Source organism: Lissotriton helveticus, chromosome 8 (genome assembly GCF_964261635.1).
Source record: "Lissotriton helveticus chromosome 8, aLisHel1.1, whole genome shotgun sequence".
Taxonomy (NCBI): domain Eukaryota; kingdom Metazoa; phylum Chordata; class Amphibia; order Caudata; family Salamandridae; genus Lissotriton; species Lissotriton helveticus.
The window spans coordinates 1,543,059,071-1,543,077,081 of record NC_136069.1 but is presented as its reverse complement, the minus strand read 5'-3'; the positions used below and the strand labels follow the sequence as shown (position 1 = coordinate 1,543,077,081).

The following is an 18,011-nucleotide window of genomic DNA, read 5'->3' as shown; positions in this document are numbered from 1 at the left end:
CACTAACATTCATGCTCCCCAGACCTCCCCGCCTCAGCAAGTTAAAACACATGTTTCTCTCAGAATTGCAATTCCCCGACTTTGGTACAACGATAACAGCCCATGAAGAGCACAATCTTCGTTTGGAAATACTGAACTTTGCTATCGAAGCTGCAGGCACAAACCTGATAGTAGATGCTTAAAGGACTTTGTAAATAAAGCGAGCAGAAAAAAGAAGATTACCTAGCGCCCAGGAAGCAGAGAATATTAGGGACCTTCCCTTGAGTTGATGGAGAAGGGCTAGGGTTGTCTTTATTGAACTGTTAAAGGACCTTTGCGAAGAAGGTTGTCAGCTTCCAGTTGTGTGGATTCTAAAGACAAAAAGAGTAAAAAGAGACTGTAAAGGAACGAGAAGAAAAGAACTTTGTGCCAAGATAAGAGAGAGCCATATTGTCTGACGAAATGGAAGCCGGCACCCAGAACCGCAGAGCTAAATGTATAATAGGTACACTAATAGTAGGAGTGATAATATTAATAGCTTTAGTGGTAACAATTTCTTATGTAAAGGGACATGAGGAAGAGGCGAAGGTAACTGATGTGAAATCTGTAGAAACGCTTACACCCACTGTTGCTGGTGAGAAAAGGGAAAACACTCAAGAGAAAGCGTTATTAGCTGCAGAAGCCCGCAGGTTACACGTAGATGAGTCCCAAGGAGACTTTAGGTCAAATGCTTATGCTAAACTCTTATATGAATACGTGGATGCCATGGAGGTTAAGGACTGTTACGTCTGCATGCAGTTGCCGGCGTCTGTAGATGAAGGCATTAGATATCATCACCTCCCGCTGACATATGGCATTACATGTAGCTTATTGCTTAGTATATTTTATGGGAGAGATAGTTTTGAATACTATTTCTCCAATTATGATTCAGTGTTGCCAGAAGTCCCAAATTATAAGCAGATGAACAAATGGGACTACTGGAAAAGTGAAGACAGATTGGCCAAGTTCTTCATTCCTTGGATTACCTTAGATACTTCACATGCCCGTAGAAATAACCTGACATGCAAAGTGTCAGAAGTCGAGAAGAAATTCATAGGGCAGGTGGATGATCGTTACAGGAGACAAAAGATTTTGAAAAAATCAGGACAATGGAAAACAGATTGGACCGAGGAAGAGAAGGCACACAAGAGAAAGGGTAGTAGTGGTCCAATAGCTTTAGATAAGACGCAGAGAGGAAAGCTATGTCTTCACCGAGCCAAAACGTATTACGAAAATGTATACGTGGGAGAAGTCAGCTGTGAACATGCTTTCAATATAGAGTACTATACTAAAGATTTCCTGAAGGGAATGCAAGTGATTCCAAATGTGTATTTTGTATGTGGAAGAAATGCCTACGTGAGACTACCTGACAACTGGTATGGATCATGTTACCTAGCAATTGTCTTCCCCAAAATATATCATGCACAAGACTTAGAGATCATCGAGGGCAAGACATCATCGAGGGGAAGGAGAGATATAGGAGATGCAGAAATGGTTGGAGATGTCTTTGGAGCTGTGTTCCCTCTTTTGGGACTAATCCTTAATGATGTTAAAATTAGACGACTGGCAACAGTCGTCGACAGGTTGTCTGCCAGCACTGCTCAGTCCTTAATGCTGGTAGAAGGAGAGATGCAATCGATAAGGGCTATGGTTCTTCAGAACCGTCTTGCGTTAGACGTCCTACTAGCAAAAGAGGGCGGAGTCTGTAAGGCTTTGAAGGTCCAGGAATGTTGTACTTACATTCCAGACAATTCAAAGCCCCTTGAGAAAGTTATTAGGAACATAACTGATATTCACAAGGAGATCGAAGACTTGAGTAGAGAAAATGTCTGGGAAAAGGTGGGCCACGGAATGAGTGAAGTTGGAGGGTGGATCTCCACCCTAGGCAAAAGCTTTGTGTGGTATATACTAAAACCTATCATCATAATATTGACCTGTGGGATCATATTGTGGGGATTGGTGAGGGTATTCAAATGGTACAGAGCAAAAAGGTCAGCAAGGGCCCAAAGAGAGCAGCTGCAGAGATTGGCTGCCATACAAGATAATCAGTACAGGAGTCTGAGGGCTCTGGAAACGCAGAGACAAGTTATGCTAGCAATAACTGCAGTTTAATTGTTAGTGATGACCCCGAGAGGTCATCAAAGGGGGGAACTGAGAGAGCGCAAACTGACCTAAATGTATGAGTGCATCACACTTACCCGTAGTAAGCACAAATCATGAGGAGAAATGCCATGAGTGCTAGTAGTATCTGCAATTATATTCTGAATGTATAGCTAATGTAGAGATTTAAGTAGAAGTGGAACTAATACAGAAATGTGTGACACTATATGATGTTATTAGATGTGATTATTCCTGAATCCATGTCGTGTAGCTGCTAAAATGTAAGATGGCATGTGGTTAAACGCAGAATGTGGTAGGCCTCAGGGCCAGAGCTAGAAGGGAAGGGGAAGGTGTTTCTTTTCACGACATAGATTGCACTAATGTTTTGGTCATTGCATTAATGGGCCATGATGTATAGATGTGTTTACTGAATAATAGAATAAGAGTATTAACATGCTTTAATTAATGAAGAAGTTGAATGCTATAATTATTATGAGAAATGCTGTAGGCCTGAAATGTTTTAACATTGATTTACACGTACTGGTCTGGGCCGAGAAATGTTGCGAAACTTTTTGGAAGTCTATGAGAGTTGGGATCTTGGCTGCAGATGTCTGTCTGCAAGAGAAAAGGGGGGATCCAATTATAAATAATATGAATAGAGGTCTGTTCAGAAGACGGCCCAGACATGGAGGAGGGTTCCGGAATGTTTTAAGGGGTATCAGCGGGCCGGAGAAGAGTCTGAGAAGCAAGGTCAACTCCAACGTATGAGGCCCAATACAAAGCAGCATGGAAAAAGCCAGAAGCTACACCACGTGAGGGGCGTCTCACGAGGGGCGTCTCAAATGTTGTTGACTGTTTTGTATTAGGGACAGCACCCCTGGGTGGAGTTAGAGCAGATGCCTGAGGACCCTTTAGAGAGCGGATGGGTAGGCAGAGAGGGGTCATGACTGGAGAACTATAGGTTTTCACCAAGAGACTAAGAGTGAGTGACTTCCCTTGGGGGTCATTCACTGCTGACACCTTTTGTTAGGTTGAGACTTGGTTAAGTAGGGATACCATCTAGAGCAGGGTAGGGACAGCCTAACCTGTGTGTTTTCCTCCAACTTAAATGAAGGAGAGATCTCAATATGCGTCAATGCTGATAGCTTTATTACTCTTAGAACTTGTGCTGGTAATTTCCGTTGCTCGTCTGAGGGCTTTCAGAGAGCACATGTATGTAGTTGGACCTGTGTATCTCGTGAATCTCATTCTGAGATGCCTGTATTTGCAGCTTATCCTAACCTTACAATAAACTTTTGAAAGCTAGAAGTTGTTTGTGATCTTTTGGAGCGGAGTCCTTTATTGGGTGAACTAGCTTGGTAAGAGATGCACTTTCTTCCCTCAATGACAGGCAACAAAGGTTCAGTCGACCAGATCGGGGTTTAGATCAATAGTGATAAGGTATCGATCAAAATCTCGCCCTTCCACAACGTTGGTATGCAGAACTTCACTCCTCAGCCAGTGAGGGTGAGTCCCAAGCCAGGGGCTAGAGAGCAAAAGAATGGATGTGCTCAGACGTTCCTTGCTAGGGACAGTTGATCTGAAACAAGGCCTGCTCTCTTGTTTCCAGCAAGGATCTAGAAATTCTGCATGAATCTGCAAGGCACATTGACAGCATAAATTTGCATAAACTGCCCCACCTTCTGCCTTCCTACTTCCTGAGCAGTAGTTGTTTGTGTATAAAGAGAGAGGTCGCAGGCAAGATAATTTTGTGAGTAGGATACAGAACCCTAAATAGCTGGTGAGAGTTATAAGTTATTCTAAAAGCATAAAAACAGTACACCTGTGAAATGAAATGCTTTCATATGTGATCTTCTGTGTATATTGTCCTGTGCAAAAAGTTGCACCTTGTGTTTGAAGGTTGAAATTATTTCAAGCTTGCATGGACGCAGAAATGTATGAGTGACTTTTATACATTTCTTAGGACTCTTCACTGTCAGGATGGCCGAGTGGTCTAAGGTGCTGTGTTTAGGCTGCAGTCTCCTCTGGAGGCGTGGGTTCGAATCCCACTTCTGAAATGACTTTTGGAGATATAATCTTCCTCATCAGGATAACATCTGATGGAAGTTGCATCTGTTCGTCTTCACCTGGGACGTTATTCCGTCCTCGTCTAGTCAAGAGAGCTTGGGTTTCTCATATATTTCTGTTGTACAAAGTCTTGCTGATAAAGTGCAATCCTTACCAAATGAGCTTAGGACCCATGTAAGAGCTCATCTAGAAGAGTCATGCTCTTGTATTCCCTTTCCAGACAGGCCATGCAAATTTGGAAGAATGCCAAGCACCTGGTAGACAGCTGTACTCCAGCACACTTACAGCAATGTCCTCAGGGCTGTGATCAGGGGCTGCTTAGATTTGCGTATTCCACCCTATGTTGTGACATTGAGCTCCCTTGTTGAATTTGCTTTAGTCAGCCAAGATGTGGCTGTTGACTCAATTTCAAAGCAGCTTTGGGCCGTTCAAGTGGCTGGTGAATAGCACTTTCTCTTTGTACGCTTTAAAGGTCTAAAGAGTTCTTCATAGGTACTGCTCTGTATGGATTGTTCAAAGATCTGTTGGAAATGCTTATAATGGGATAAATAAATTGAGGGCATGCCTTTTCGGTACCAAACTTGCATGGCTGTCTGGCTTGTGGAAGGTGCTGCAAATGCAAGTCAGGATGGCCGAGTGGTCTAAGGCGCTGCGTTCAGGTCGCAGTCTCTTCTGGAGGCGTGGGTTCAAATCCCACTTCTGACAAACCTGTGTTTAATCTTCTTTTTTCTTGAGGGAGAAAATCAGATCATTTCCCTCACATGGGCTTATATGGTTGTCTTTTTGGAAAAGTGCAGTGAGTTTTTTTCTTGCTATAGCCACTTATGGCCTAAGATGTGTGTTTTTTTTGTTCACACTATCTTACTCACTATGTAGATGGACAAGCAACATGTGGTCAGGATGGCCGAGTGGTCTAAGGCGCTGCGTTAAGGCCGCAGTCTCTCCTGGAGGTGTGGGTTCGAATCCCACTTCTGACAAAACTTTAAGTCCATTTGTCTCTGCGTTCCTTCAGAATCTCCGCTAAAAATTGGCAGTGCATATAATATCTGAATAAGTACCAAACTTCAATTTCAACTGCAAATGAATTTGCCCAATTCTGTCTTCAAGCTCTTATAATATTCTTCTAGCACTAGTGGTGTTTTATGTGTTTTTTGGGGGGTGCCTAAAAAATCCCTTTTATTGAAGAAATGGCTTACATTCAGTCTTGTGATATTTTTGGTTTCCAATAAGTAGATTTTTAATTTTATGTAACCTCATTTTCTAATGATCCATTCAAGAGATGTTTCCACTATGAAATGAAGAGCAAGGGGAAAGAGCACAAATGATAGAGCGAGTGAGTGAGATGGGGTGTTGAGGAAGGAGAGAATGAAACAAAGACAGAGTGAGTGAACGGCAGGTAGGCATAGAAGAGGAGACTAGAAGTGAAAGTGACTTGCTTTTCCCTGCTCTTGACCTCCCACCCATCTCAAACCAATCACAAACATACCTTCTATGCAACGTTGGTATGCAGAACTTCACTCCTCAGCCAGTGAGGGTGAGTCCCAAGCCAGGGGCTAGAGAGCAAAAGAATGGATGTGCTCAGACGTTCCTTGCTAGGGACAGTTGATCTGAAACAAGGCCTGCTCTCTTGTTTCCAGCAAGGATCTAGAAATTCTGCATGAATGTGCAAGGCACATTGACAGCATAAATTTGCATAAACTGCCCCACCTTCTGCCTTCCTACTTCCTGAGCAGTAGTTGTTTGTGTATAAAGAGAGAGGTCGCAGGCAAGATAATTTTGTGAGTAGGATACAGAACCCTAAATAGCTGGTGAGAGGTATAAGTTATTCTAAAAGCATAAAAACAGTACACCTGTGAAATGAAATGCTTTCATATGTGATCTTCTGTGTTTATTGTCCTGTGCAAAAAGTTGCACCTTGTGTTTGAAGGTTGAAATTATTTCAAGCTTGCATGGACGCAGAAATTTATGAGTGACTTTTATACATTTCTTAGGACTCTTCACTGTCAGGATGGCCGAGTGGTCTAAGGTGCTGTGTTTAGGCTGCAGTCTCCTCTGGAGGCGTGGGTTCGAATCCCACTTCTGAAATGACTTTTGGAGATATAATCTTCTTCATCAGGATAACATCTGATGGAAGTTGCATCTGTTCGTCTTCACCTGGGACGTTATTCCGTCCTCGTCTAGTCAAGAGAGCTTGGGTTTCTCATATATTTCTGTTGTACAAAGTCTTGCTGATAAAGTGCAATCCTTACCAAATGAGCTTATGACCCATGTAAGAGCTCATCTAGAAGAGTCATTCTCTTGTATTCCCTGGCCAGACAGGCCATACAAATTTGGAAGAATGCCAAGCACCTGGTAGACAGCTGGACTCCAGCACACTTACAGCAATTTCCTCAGGGCAGTGATCAGGGGCTGCTTAGATTTGCGAATTCCACCCTATGTTGTGACATTGAGATCCCTTGTTGAATTTGCTTTAGTCAGCCAAGATGTGGCTATTGACTCAATTTCAAAGCAGCTTTGGGCCGTTCAAGTGGCTGGTGAATAGCACTTTATCTTTGTACTCATAAAAGGTCTAAAGAGTTCTTCATAGGTACTGCTCTGTATGGATTGTTCAAAGATCTGTTGGAAATGCTTATAATGGGATAAATAAATTGAGGGCATGCCTTTTCGGTACCCCACTTGCATGGCTGTCTGGCTTGTGGAAGGTGCTGCAAACGCAAGTCAGGATGGCCGAGTGGTCTAAGGCGCTGCGGTCAGGTCGCAGTCTCTTCTGGAGGCGTGGGTTCAAATACCACTTCTGACAAACCTGTGTTTAATCTTCTTTTTTCTTGAGGGAGAAAATCAGATCATTTCCCTCACGTGGGCTTATATGGTTGTCTTTTTGGAAAACTGCAGTGAGTTTTTTTCTTGCTATAGCCACTCATGGCCTAAGATGTGTGTTTTTTTTGTTCACACTATCTTTCTCACTATGTAGATGAACAAGCAACATGTGGTCATGACGGCCGAGTGGTCTAAGGCGCTGCGTTAAGGCCGCAGTCTCTCCTGGAGGCGTGGGTTCGAATCCCACTTCTGACAAAACTTTAAGTCCATTTTGTCTCTGCGTTCCTTCAGAATCTCAGCTAAAAATTGGCAGTGCATATAATATCTGAATAAGTACCAAACTTCAGTTTCAACTGCAAATGAATTTGCCCAATTCTGTCCTCAAGCTCGTATAATATTCTTCTAGCACTAGTGGTGTTTTATGTGTTTTTTGGGGGGTGCCTAAAAAATCCCTTTTATTGAAGAAATGGCTTACATTCAGTTTTGTGATATTTTTGGTTTCCAATAAGTAGATTTTTAATTTTATGTAACCTCATTTTCTAATGATCCATTCAAGAGATGTTTCCACTATGAAATGAAGAGCAAGGGGAAAGAGCACAAATGATAGAGCCAGTGAGTGAGATGGGGTGTTGAGGAAGGAGAGAATGAAACAAAGACAGAGTGAGAGAACGGCAGGTAGGCATAGAAGAGGAGACTAGAAGTGAAGGTGACTTGCTTTTCCCTGCTCTTGACCTCACACCCATCTCAAACCAATCACAAACATACCTTCTATGCAACGTTGGTATGCAGAACTTCACTCCTCAGCCAGTGAGGGTGAGTCCCAAGCCAGGGGCTAGAGAGCAAAAGAATGGATGTGCTCAGACGTTCCTTGCTAGGGACAGTTGATCTGAAACAAGGCCTGCTCTCTTGTTTCCAGCAAGGATCTAGAAATTCTGCATGAATCTGCAAGGCACATTGACAGCATAAATTTGCATAAACTGCCCCACCTTCTGCCTTCCTACTTCCTGAGCAGTAGTTGTTTGTGTATAAAGAGAGAGGTCGCAGGCAAGATAATTTTGTGAGTAGGATACAGAACCCTAAATAGCTGGTGAGAGTTATAAGTTATTCTAAAAGCATAAAAACAGTACACCTGTGAAATGAAATGCTTTCATATGTGATCTTCTGTGTATATTGTCCTGTGCAAAAAGTTGCACCTTGTGTTTGAAGGTTGAAATTATTTCAAGCTTGCATGGACGCAGAAATGTATGAGTGACTTTTATACATTTCTTAGGACTCTTCACTGTCAGGATGGCCGAGTGGTCTAAGGTGCTGTGTTTAGGCTGCAGTCTCCTCTGGAGGCGTGGGTTCGAATCCCACTTCTGAAATGACTTTTGGAGATATAATCTTCCTCATCAGGATAACATCTGATGGAAGTTGCATCTGTTCGTCTTCACCTGGGACGTTATTCCGTCCTCGTCTAGTCAAGAGAGCTTGGGTTTCTCATATATTTCTGTTGTACAAAGTCTTGCTGATAAAGTGCAATCCTTACCAAATGAGCTTAGGACCCATGTAAGAGCTCATCTAGAAGAGTCATGCTCTTGTATTCCCTTTCCAGACAGGCCATGCAAATTTGGAAGAATGCCAAGCACCTGGTAGACAGCTGTACTCCAGCACACTTACAGCAATGTCCTCAGGGCTGTGATCAGGGGCTGCTTAGATTTGCGTATTCCACCCTATGTTGTGACATTGAGCTCCCTTGTTGAATTTGCTTTAGTCAGCCAAGATGTGGCTGTTGACTCAATTTCAAAGCAGCTTTGGGCCGTTCAAGTGGCTGGTGAATAGCACTTTCTCTTTGTACGCTTTAAAGGTCTAAAGAGTTCTTCATAGGTACTGCTCTGTATGGATTGTTCAAAGATCTGTTGGAAATGCTTATAATGGGATAAATAAATTGAGGGCATGCCTTTTCGGTACCAAACTTGCATGGCTGTCTGGCTTGTGGAAGGTGCTGCAAATGCAAGTCAGGATGGCCGAGTGGTCTAAGGCGCTGCGTTCAGGTCGCAGTCTCTTCTGGAGGCGTGGGTTCAAATCCCACTTCTGACAAACCTGTGTTTAATCTTCTTTTTTCTTGAGGGAGAAAATCAGATCATTTCCCTCACATGGGCTTATATGGTTGTCTTTTTGGAAAAGTGCAGTGAGTTTTTTTCTTGCTATAGCCACTTATGGCCTAAGATGTGTGTTTTTTTTGTTCACACTATCTTTCTCACTATGTAGATGGACAAGCAACATGTGGTCAGGATGGCCGAGTGGTCTAAGGCGCTGCGTTAAGGCCGCAGTCTCTCCTGGAGGTGTGGGTTCGAATCCCACTTCTGACAAAACTTTAAGTCCATTTGTCTCTGCGTTCCTTCAGAATCTCCGCTAAAAATTGGCAGTGCATATAATATCTGAATAAGTACCAAACTGCAAATGAATTTGCCCAATTCTGTCTTCAAGCTCTTATAATATTCTTCTAGCACTAGTGGTGTTTTATGTGTTTTTTGGGGGGTGCCTAAAAAATCCCTTTTATTGAAGAAATGGCTTACATTCAGTCTTGTGATATTTTTGGTTTCCAATAAGTAGATTTTTAATTTTATGTAACCTCATTTTCTAATGATCCATTCAAGAGATGTTTCCACTATGAAATGAAGAGCAAGGGGAAAGAGCACAAATGATAGAGCGAGTGAGTGAGATGGGGTGTTGAGGAAGGAGAGAATGAAACAAAGACAGAGTGAGTGAACGGCAGGTAGGCATAGAAGAGGAGACTAGAAGTGAAAGTGACTTGCTTTTCCCTGCTCTTGACCTCCCACCCATCTCAAACCAATCACAAACATACCTTCTATGCAACGTTGGTATGCAGAACTTCACTCCTCAGCCAGTGAGGGTGAGTCCCAAGCCAGGGGCTAGAGAGCAAAAGAATGGATGTGCTCAGACGTTCCTTGCTAGGGACAGTTGATCTGAAACAAGGCCTGCTCTCTTGTTTCCAGCAAGGATCTAGAAATTCTGCATGAATGTGCAAGGCACATTGACAGCATAAATTTGCATAAACTGCCCCACCTTCTGCCTTCCTACTTCCTGAGCAGTAGTTGTTTGTGTATAAAGAGAGAGGTCGCAGGCAAGATAATTTTGTGAGTAGGATACAGAACCCTAAATAGCTGGTGAGAGGTATAAGTTATTCTAAAAGCATAAAAACAGTACACCTGTGAAATGAAATGCTTTCATATGTGATCTTCTGTGTTTATTGTCCTGTGCAAAAAGTTGCACCTTGTGTTTGAAGGTTGAAATTATTTCAAGCTTGCATGGACGCAGAAATTTCTGAGTGACTTTTATACATTTCTTAGGACTCTTCACTGTCAGGATGGCCGAGTGGTCTAAGGTGCTGTGTTTAGGCTGCAGTCTCCTCTGGAGGCGTGGGTTCGAATCCCACTTCTGAAATGACTTTTGGAGATATAATCTTCTTCATCAGGATAACATCTGATGGAAGTTGCATCTGTTCGTCTTCACCTGGGACGTTATTCCGTCCTCGTCTAGTCAAGAGAGCTTGGGTTTCTCATATATTTCTGTTGTACAAAGTCTTGCTGATAAAGTGCAATCCTTACCAAATGAGCTTAGGGCCCATGTAAGAGCTCATCTAGAAGAGTCATGCTCTTGTATTCCCTGGCCAGACAGGCCATGCAAATTTGGAAGAATGCCAAGCACCTGGTAGACAGCTGTACTCCAGCACACTTACAGCAATGTCCTCAGGGCTGTGATCAGGGGCTGCTTAGATTTGCGTATTCCACCCTATGTTGTGACATTGAGCTCCCTTGTTGAATTTGCTTTAGTCAGCCAAGATGTGGCTGTTGACTCAATTTCAAAGCAGCTTTGGGCCGTTCAAGTGGCTGGTGAATAGCACTTTCTCTTTGTACGCTTTAAAGGTCTAAAGAGTTCTTCATAGGTACTGCTCTGTATGGATTGTTCAAAGATCTGTTGGAAATGCTTATAATGGGATAAATAAATTGAGGGCATGCCTTTTTGGTACCAAACTTGCATGGCTGTCTGGCTTGTGGAAGGTGCTGGAAATGCAAGTCAAGATGGCCGAGTGGTCTAAGGCGCTGCATTCAGGTCGCAGTCTCTTCTGGAGGCGTGGGTTCAAATCCCACTTCTGACAAACCTGTGTTTAATCTTCTTTTTTCTTGAGGGAGAAAATCAGATCATTTCCCTCACATGGGCTTATATGGTTGTCTTTTTGGAAAAGTGCAGTGAGTTTTTTTCTTTCTATAGCCACTTATGGCCTAAGATGTGTGTTTTTTTTGTTCACACTATCTTTCTCGCTATGTAGATGAACAAGCAACATGTGGTCAGGATGGCCGAGTGGTCTAAGGCGCTGTGTTAAGTCTGCAGTCTCTCCTGGAGGCGTGGGTTCGAATCCCACTTCTGACAAAACTTTAAGTCCATTTTGTCTCTGCGTTCCTTCAGAATCTCAGCTAAAAATTGGCAGTGCATAAAATATCTGAATAAGTACCAAACTTCAGTTTCAACTGCAAATGAATTTGCCCAATTCTGTCTTCAAGCTCTTATATTATTCTTCTAGCACTAGTGGTGTTTTATGTGTTTTTTGGGGGGTGCCTAAAAAATCCCTTTTATTGAAGAAATGGCTTACATTCAGTCTTGTGATATTTTTGGTTTCCAATAAGTAGATTTTTAATTTTATGTAACCTCATTTTCTAACGATCCATTCAAGAGATGTTTCCACTATGAAATGAAGAGCAAGGGTAAAGAGCACAAATGATAGAGCGAGTGAGTGAGTGAGATGGGGTGTTGAGGAAGGAGAGAATGAAACAAAGACAGAGTGAGTGAACGGCAGGTAGGCATAGAAGAGGAGACTAGAAGTGAAAGTGACTTGCTTTTCCCTGCTCTTGACCTCCCACCCATCTCAAACCAATCACAAACATACCTTCTATGCAACGTTGGTATGCAGAACTTCACTCCTCAGCCAGTGAGGGTGAGTCCCAAGCCAGGGGCTAGAGAGCAAAAGAATGGATGTGCTCAGACGTTCCTTGCTAGGGACAGTTGATCTGAAACAAGGCCTGCTCTCTTGTTTCCAGCAAGGATCTAGAAATTCTGCATAAATCTGCAAGGCACATTGACAGCATAAATTTGCATAAACTGCCCCACCTTCTGCCTTCCTACTTCCTGAGCAGTAGTTGTTTGTGTATAAAGAGAGAGGTCGCAGGCAAGATAATTTTGTGAGTAGGATACAGAACCCTAAATAGCTGGTGAGAGTTATAAGTTATTCTAAAAGCATAAAAACAGTACACCTGTGAAATGAAATGCTTTCATATGTGATCTTCTGTGTATATTGTCCTGTGCAAAAAGTTGCACCTTGTGTTTGAAGGTTGAAATTATTTCAAGCTTGCATGGACGCAGAAATGTATGAGTGACTTTTATACATTTCTTAGGACTCTTCACTGTCAGGATGGCCGAGTGGTCTAAGGTGCTGTGTTTAGGCTGCAGTCTCCTCTGGAGGCGTGGGTTCGAATCCCACTTCTGAAATGACTTTTGGAGATATAATCTTCCTCATCAGGATAACATCTGATGGAAGTTGCATCTGTTCGTCTTCACCTGGGACGTTATTCCGTCCTCGTCTAGTCAAGAGAGCTTGGGTTTCTCATATATTTCTGTTGTACAAAGTCTTGCTGATAAAGTGCAATCCTTACCAAATGAGCTTAGGACCCATGTAAGAGCTCATCTAGAAGAGTCATGCTCTTGTATTCCCTTGCCAGACAGGCCATGCAAATTTGGAAGAATGCCAAGCACCTGGTAGACAGCTGTACTCCAGCACACTTACAGCAATGTCCTCAGGGCTGTGATCAGGGGCTGCTTAGATTTGCGTATTCCACCCTATGTTGTGACATTGAGCTCCCTTGTTGAATTTGCTTTAGTCAGCCAAGATGTGGCTGTTGACTCAATTTCAAAGCAGCTTTGGGCCGTTCAAGTGGCTGGTGAATAGCACTTTCTCTTTGTACGCTTTAAAGGTCTAAAGAGTTCTTCATAGGTACTGCTCTGTATGGATTGTTCAAAGATCTGTTGGAAATGCTTATAATGGGATAAATAAATTGAGGGCATGCCTTTTCGGTACCAAACTTGCATGGCTGTCTGGCTTGTGGAAGGTGCTGCAAATGCAAGTCAGGATGGCCGAGTGGTCTAAGGCGCTGCGTTCAGGTCGCAGTCTCTTCTGGAGGCGTGGGTTCAAATCCCACTTCTGACAAACCTGTGTTTAATCTTCTTTTTTCTTGAGGGAGAAAATCAGATCATTTCCCTCACATGGGCTTATATGGTTGTCTTTTTGGAAAAGTGCAGTGAGTTTTTTTCTTGCTATAGCCACTTATGGCCTAAGATGTGTGTTTTTTTTGTTCACACTATCTTTCTCACTATGTAGATGGACAAGCAACATGTGGTCAGGATGGCCGAGTGGTCTAAGGCGCTGCGTTAAGGCCGCAGTCTCTCCTGGAGGTGTGGGTTCGAATCCCACTTCTGACAAAACTTTAAGTCCATTTGTCTCTGCGTTCCTTCAGAATCTCCGCTAAAAATTGGCAGTGCATATAATATCTGAATAAGTACCAAACTTCAATTTCAACTGCAAATGAATTTGCCCAATTCTGTCTTCAAGCTCTTATAATATTCTTCTAGCACTAGTGGTGTTTTATGTGTTTTTTGGGGGGTGCCTAAAAAATCCCTTTTATTGAAGAAATGGCTTACATTCAGTCTTGTGATATTTTTGGTTTCCAATAAGTAGATTTTTAATTTTATGTAACCTCATTTTCTAATGATCCATTCAAGAGATGTTTCCACTATGAAATGAAGAGCAAGGGGAAAGAGCACAAATGATAGAGCGAGTGAGTGAGATGGGGTGTTGAGGAAGGAGAGAATGAAACAAAGACAGAGTGAGTGAACGGCAGGTAGGCATAGAAGAGGAGACTAGAAGTGAAAGTGACTTGCTTTTCCCTGCTCTTGACCTCCCACCCATCTCAAACCAATCACAAACATACCTTCTATGCAACGTTGGTATGCAGAACTTCACTCCTCAGCCAGTGAGGGTGAGTCCCAAGCCAGGGGCTAGAGAGCAAAAGAATGGATGTGCTCAGACGTTCCTTGCTAGGGACAGTTGATCTGAAACAAGGCCTGCTCTCTTGTTTCCAGCAAGGATCTAGAAATTCTGCATGAATGTGCAAGGCACATTGACAGCATAAATTTGCATAAACTGCCCCACCTTCTGCCTTCCTACTTCCTGAGCAGTAGTTGTTTGTGTATAAAGAGAGAGGTCGCAGGCAAGATAATTTTGTGAGTAGGATACAGAACCCTAAATAGCTGGTGAGAGGTATAAGTTATTCTAAAAGCATAAAAACAGTACACCTGTGAAATGAAATGCTTTCATATGTGATCTTCTGTGTTTATTGTCCTGTGCAAAAAGTTGCACCTTGTGTTTGAAGGTTGAAATTATTTCAAGCTTGCATGGACGCAGAAATTTATGAGTGACTTTTATACATTTCTTAGGACTCTTCACTGTCAGGATGGCCGAGTGGTCTAAGGTGCTGTGTTTAGGCTGCAGTCTCCTCTGGAGGCGTGGGTTCGAATCCCACTTCTGAAATGACTTTTGGAGCTATAATCTTCTTCATCAGGATAACATCTGATGGAAGTTGCATCTGTTCGTCTTCACCTGGGACGTTATTCCGTCCTCGTCTAGTCAAGAGAGCTTGGGTTTCTCATATATTTCTGTTGTACAAAGTCTTGCTGATAAAGTGCAATCCTTACCAAATGAGCTTAGGGCCCATGTAAGAGCTCATCTAGAAGAGTCATGCTCTTGTATTCCCTGGCCAGACAGGCCATGCAAATTTGGAAGAATGCCAAGCACCTGGTAGACAGCTGTACTCCAGCACACTTACAGCAATGTCCTCAGGGCTGTGATCAGGGGCTGCTTAGATTTGCGTATTCCACCCTATGTTGTGACATTGAGCTCCCTTGTTGAATTTGCTTTAGTCAGCCAAGATGTGGCTGTTGACTCAATTTCAAAGCAGCTTTGGGCCGTTCAAGTGGCTGGTGAATAGCACTTTCTCTTTGTACGCTTTAAAGGTCTAAAGAGTTCTTCATAGGTACTGCTCTGTATGGATTGTTCAAAGATCTGTTGGAAATGCTTATAATGGGATAAATAAATTGAGGGCATGCCTTTTTGGTACCAAACTTGCATGGCTGTCTGGCTTGTGGAAGGTGCTGGAAATGCAAGTCAAGATGGCCGAGTGGTCTAAGGCGCTGCATTCAGGTCGCAGTCTCTTCTGGAGGCGTGGGTTCAAATCCCACTTCTGACAAACCTGTGTTTAATCTTCTTTTTTCTTGAGGGAGAAAATCAGATCATTTCCCTCACATGGGCTTATATGGTTGTCTTTTTGGAAAAGTGCAGTGAGTTTTTTTCTTTCTATAGCCACTTATGGCCTAAGATGTGTGTTTTTTTTGTTCACACTATCTTTCTCGCTATGTAGATGAACAAGCAACATGTGGTCAGGATGGCCGAGTGGTCTAAGGCGCTGTGTTAAGTCTGCAGTCTCTCCTGGAGGCGTGGGTTCGAATCCCACTTCTGACAAAACTTTAAGTCCATTTTGTCTCTGCGTTCCTTCAGAATCTCAGCTAAAAATTGGCAGTGCATAAAATATCTGAATAAGTACCAAACTTCAGTTTCAACTGCAAATGAATTTGCCCAATTCTGTCTTCAAGCTCTTATATTATTCTTCTAGCACTAGTGGTGTTTTATGTGTTTTTGGGGGGTGCCTAAAAAATCCCTTTTATTGAAGAAATGGCTTACATTCAGTCTTGTGATATTTTTGGTTTCCAATAAGTAGATTTTTAATTTTATGTAACCTCATTTTCTAACGATCCATTCAAGAGATGTTTCCACTATGAAATGAAGAGCAAGGGTAAAGAGCACAAATGATAGAGCGAGTGAGTGAGTGAGATGGGGTGTTGAGGAAGGAGAGAATGAAACAAAGACAGAGTGAGTGAACGGCAGGTAGGCATAGAAGAGGAGACTAGAAGTGGAAGTGACTTGCTTTTCCCTGCTCTTGACCTCCCACCCATCTCAAACCAATCACAAACATACCTTCTATGCAACGTTGGTATGCAGAACTTCACTCCTCAGCCAGTGAGGGTGAGTCCCAAGCCAGGGGCTAGAGAGCAAAAGAATGGATGTGCTCAGACGTTCCTTGCTAGGGACAGTTGATCTGAAACAAGGCCTGCTCTCTTGTTTCCAGCAAGGATCTAGAAATTCTGCATGAATGTGCAAGGCACATTGACAGCATAAATTTGCATAAACTGCCCCACCTTCTGCCTTCCTACTTCCTGAGCAGTAGTTGTTTGTGTATAGAGAGAAAGGTCGCAGGCAAGGTAATTTTGTGAGTAGGATACAGAACCCTAAAAAGCTGGTGAGAGGTATAAGTTATTCTAAAAGCATAAAAACAGTACACCTGTGAAATGAAATGCTTTCATATGTGATCTTCTGTGTTTATTGTCCTGTGCAAAAAGTTGCACCTTGTGTTTGAAGGTTGAAATTATTTCAAGCTTGCATGGACGCAGAAATTTCTGAGTGACTTTTATACATTTCTTAGGACTCTTCACTGTCAGGATGGCCGAGTGGTCTAAGGCGCTGTGTTTAGGCCGCAGTCTCCTCTGGAGGCATGGGTTCAAATCCCACTTCTGAAATGACTTTTGGAGATATAATCTTCTTCATCAGGATAACATCTGATGGAAGTTGCTTCTGTTTGTCTTCACCTGGGACGTTATTCTGTCCTCGTCTAGTCAAGAGAGCTTGGGTTTCTCATATATTTCTGTTGTACAAAGTCTTAATGATAAAGTGCAATCCTTACCAAATGAGCTTATGACCCATGTAAGAGCTCATCTAGAAGAGTCATTCTCTTGTATTCCCTGGCCAGACAGGCCATACAAATTTGGAAGAATGCCAAGCACCTGGTAGACAGCTGGACTCCAGCACACTTACAGCAATTTCCTCAGGGCAGTGATCAGGGGCTGCTTAGATTTGCGAATTCCACCCTATGTTGTGACATTGAGATCCCTTGTTGAATTTGCTTTAGTCAGCCAAGATGTGGCTATTGACTCAATTTCAAAGCAGCTTTGGGCCGTTCAAGTGGCTGGTGAATAGCACTTTATCTTTGTACTCATTAAAGGTCTAAAGAGTTCTTCATAGGTACTGCTCTGTATGGATTGTTCAAAGATCTGTTGGAAATGCTTATAATGGGATAAATAAATTGAGGGCATGCCTTTTCGGTACCCCACTTGCATGGCTGTCTGGCTTGTGGAAGGTGCTGCAAACGCAAGTCAGGATGGCCGAGTGGTCTAAGGCGCTGCGGTCAGGTCGCAGTCTCTTCTGGAGGCGTGGGTTCAAATCCCACTTCTGACAAACCTGTGTTTAATCTTCTTTTTTCTTGAGGGAGAAAATCAGATCATTTCCCTCACGTGGGCTTATATGGTTGTCTTTTTGGAAAACTGCAGTGAGTTTTTTTCTTGCTATAGCCACTCATGGCCTAAGATGTGTGTTTTTTTTGTTCACACTATCTTTCTCACTATGTAGATGAACAAGCAACATGTGGTCATGATGGCCGAGTGGTCTAAGGCGCTGCGTTAAGGCCGCAGTCTCTCCTGGAGGCGTGGGTTCGAATCCCACTTCTGACAAAACTTTAAGTCCATTTTGTCTCTGCGTTCCTTCAGAATCTCAGCTAAAAATTGGCAGTGCATATAATATCTGAATAAGTACCAAACTTCAGTTTCAACTGCAAATGAATTTGCCCAATTCTGTCCTCAAGCTCGTATAATATTCTTCTAGCACTAGTGGTGTTTTATGTGTTTTTTGGGGGGTGCCTAAAAAATCCCTTTTATTGAAGAAATGGCTTACATTCAGTTTTGTGATATTTTTGGTTTCCAATAAGTAGATTTTTAATTTTATGTAACCTCAT

At 42.7% G+C, this 18,011-nt stretch overlaps 17 non-coding genes across 17 annotated transcripts; all 17 read left to right on the top strand.

The window, feature by feature from the left end:
* The first annotated feature begins 4,092 nt into the window (after nt 1–4,092).
* TRNAL-UAG (transfer RNA leucine (anticodon UAG)) lies at nt 4,093–4,175 on the top strand. The gene has a single exon. It is a non-coding gene; the product is annotated as a tRNA-Leu (tRNA).
* A 632-nt stretch (nt 4,176–4,807) lies between these two features.
* TRNAL-CAG (transfer RNA leucine (anticodon CAG)) lies at nt 4,808–4,890 on the top strand. Its single transcript has one exon. It is a non-coding gene; the product is annotated as a tRNA-Leu (tRNA).
* A 189-nt stretch (nt 4,891–5,079) lies between these two features.
* Nucleotides 5,080–5,162, top strand: TRNAL-AAG (transfer RNA leucine (anticodon AAG)). The gene has a single exon. It is a non-coding gene; the product is annotated as a tRNA-Leu (tRNA).
* A 1,025-nt stretch (nt 5,163–6,187) lies between these two features.
* TRNAL-UAG (transfer RNA leucine (anticodon UAG)) lies at nt 6,188–6,270 on the top strand. Its single transcript has one exon. It is a non-coding gene; the product is annotated as a tRNA-Leu (tRNA).
* Nucleotides 6,271–8,283: 2,013 nt separating this feature from the next.
* On the top strand, nt 8,284–8,366 carry TRNAL-UAG (transfer RNA leucine (anticodon UAG)). Its single transcript has one exon. It is a non-coding gene; the product is annotated as a tRNA-Leu (tRNA).
* Nucleotides 8,367–8,998: 632 nt separating this feature from the next.
* On the top strand, nt 8,999–9,081 carry TRNAL-CAG (transfer RNA leucine (anticodon CAG)). Its single transcript has one exon. It is a non-coding gene; the product is annotated as a tRNA-Leu (tRNA).
* A 189-nt stretch (nt 9,082–9,270) lies between these two features.
* On the top strand, nt 9,271–9,353 carry TRNAL-AAG (transfer RNA leucine (anticodon AAG)). The gene has a single exon. It is a non-coding gene; the product is annotated as a tRNA-Leu (tRNA).
* A 1,013-nt stretch (nt 9,354–10,366) lies between these two features.
* On the top strand, nt 10,367–10,449 carry TRNAL-UAG (transfer RNA leucine (anticodon UAG)). The gene has a single exon. It is a non-coding gene; the product is annotated as a tRNA-Leu (tRNA).
* A 904-nt stretch (nt 10,450–11,353) lies between these two features.
* TRNAL-AAG (transfer RNA leucine (anticodon AAG)) lies at nt 11,354–11,436 on the top strand. Its single transcript has one exon. It is a non-coding gene; the product is annotated as a tRNA-Leu (tRNA).
* A 1,030-nt stretch (nt 11,437–12,466) lies between these two features.
* On the top strand, nt 12,467–12,549 carry TRNAL-UAG (transfer RNA leucine (anticodon UAG)). The gene has a single exon. It is a non-coding gene; the product is annotated as a tRNA-Leu (tRNA).
* Nucleotides 12,550–13,181: 632 nt separating this feature from the next.
* On the top strand, nt 13,182–13,264 carry TRNAL-CAG (transfer RNA leucine (anticodon CAG)). The gene has a single exon. It is a non-coding gene; the product is annotated as a tRNA-Leu (tRNA).
* A 189-nt stretch (nt 13,265–13,453) lies between these two features.
* Nucleotides 13,454–13,536, top strand: TRNAL-AAG (transfer RNA leucine (anticodon AAG)). The gene has a single exon. It is a non-coding gene; the product is annotated as a tRNA-Leu (tRNA).
* A 1,025-nt stretch (nt 13,537–14,561) lies between these two features.
* TRNAL-UAG (transfer RNA leucine (anticodon UAG)) lies at nt 14,562–14,644 on the top strand. The gene has a single exon. It is a non-coding gene; the product is annotated as a tRNA-Leu (tRNA).
* Nucleotides 14,645–15,548: 904 nt separating this feature from the next.
* Nucleotides 15,549–15,631, top strand: TRNAL-AAG (transfer RNA leucine (anticodon AAG)). Its single transcript has one exon. It is a non-coding gene; the product is annotated as a tRNA-Leu (tRNA).
* A 1,029-nt stretch (nt 15,632–16,660) lies between these two features.
* Nucleotides 16,661–16,743, top strand: TRNAL-UAG (transfer RNA leucine (anticodon UAG)). Its single transcript has one exon. It is a non-coding gene; the product is annotated as a tRNA-Leu (tRNA).
* A 632-nt stretch (nt 16,744–17,375) lies between these two features.
* On the top strand, nt 17,376–17,458 carry TRNAL-CAG (transfer RNA leucine (anticodon CAG)). Its single transcript has one exon. It is a non-coding gene; the product is annotated as a tRNA-Leu (tRNA).
* A 189-nt stretch (nt 17,459–17,647) lies between these two features.
* On the top strand, nt 17,648–17,730 carry TRNAL-AAG (transfer RNA leucine (anticodon AAG)). The gene has a single exon. It is a non-coding gene; the product is annotated as a tRNA-Leu (tRNA).
* Nucleotides 17,731–18,011: the final 281 nt, after the last annotated feature.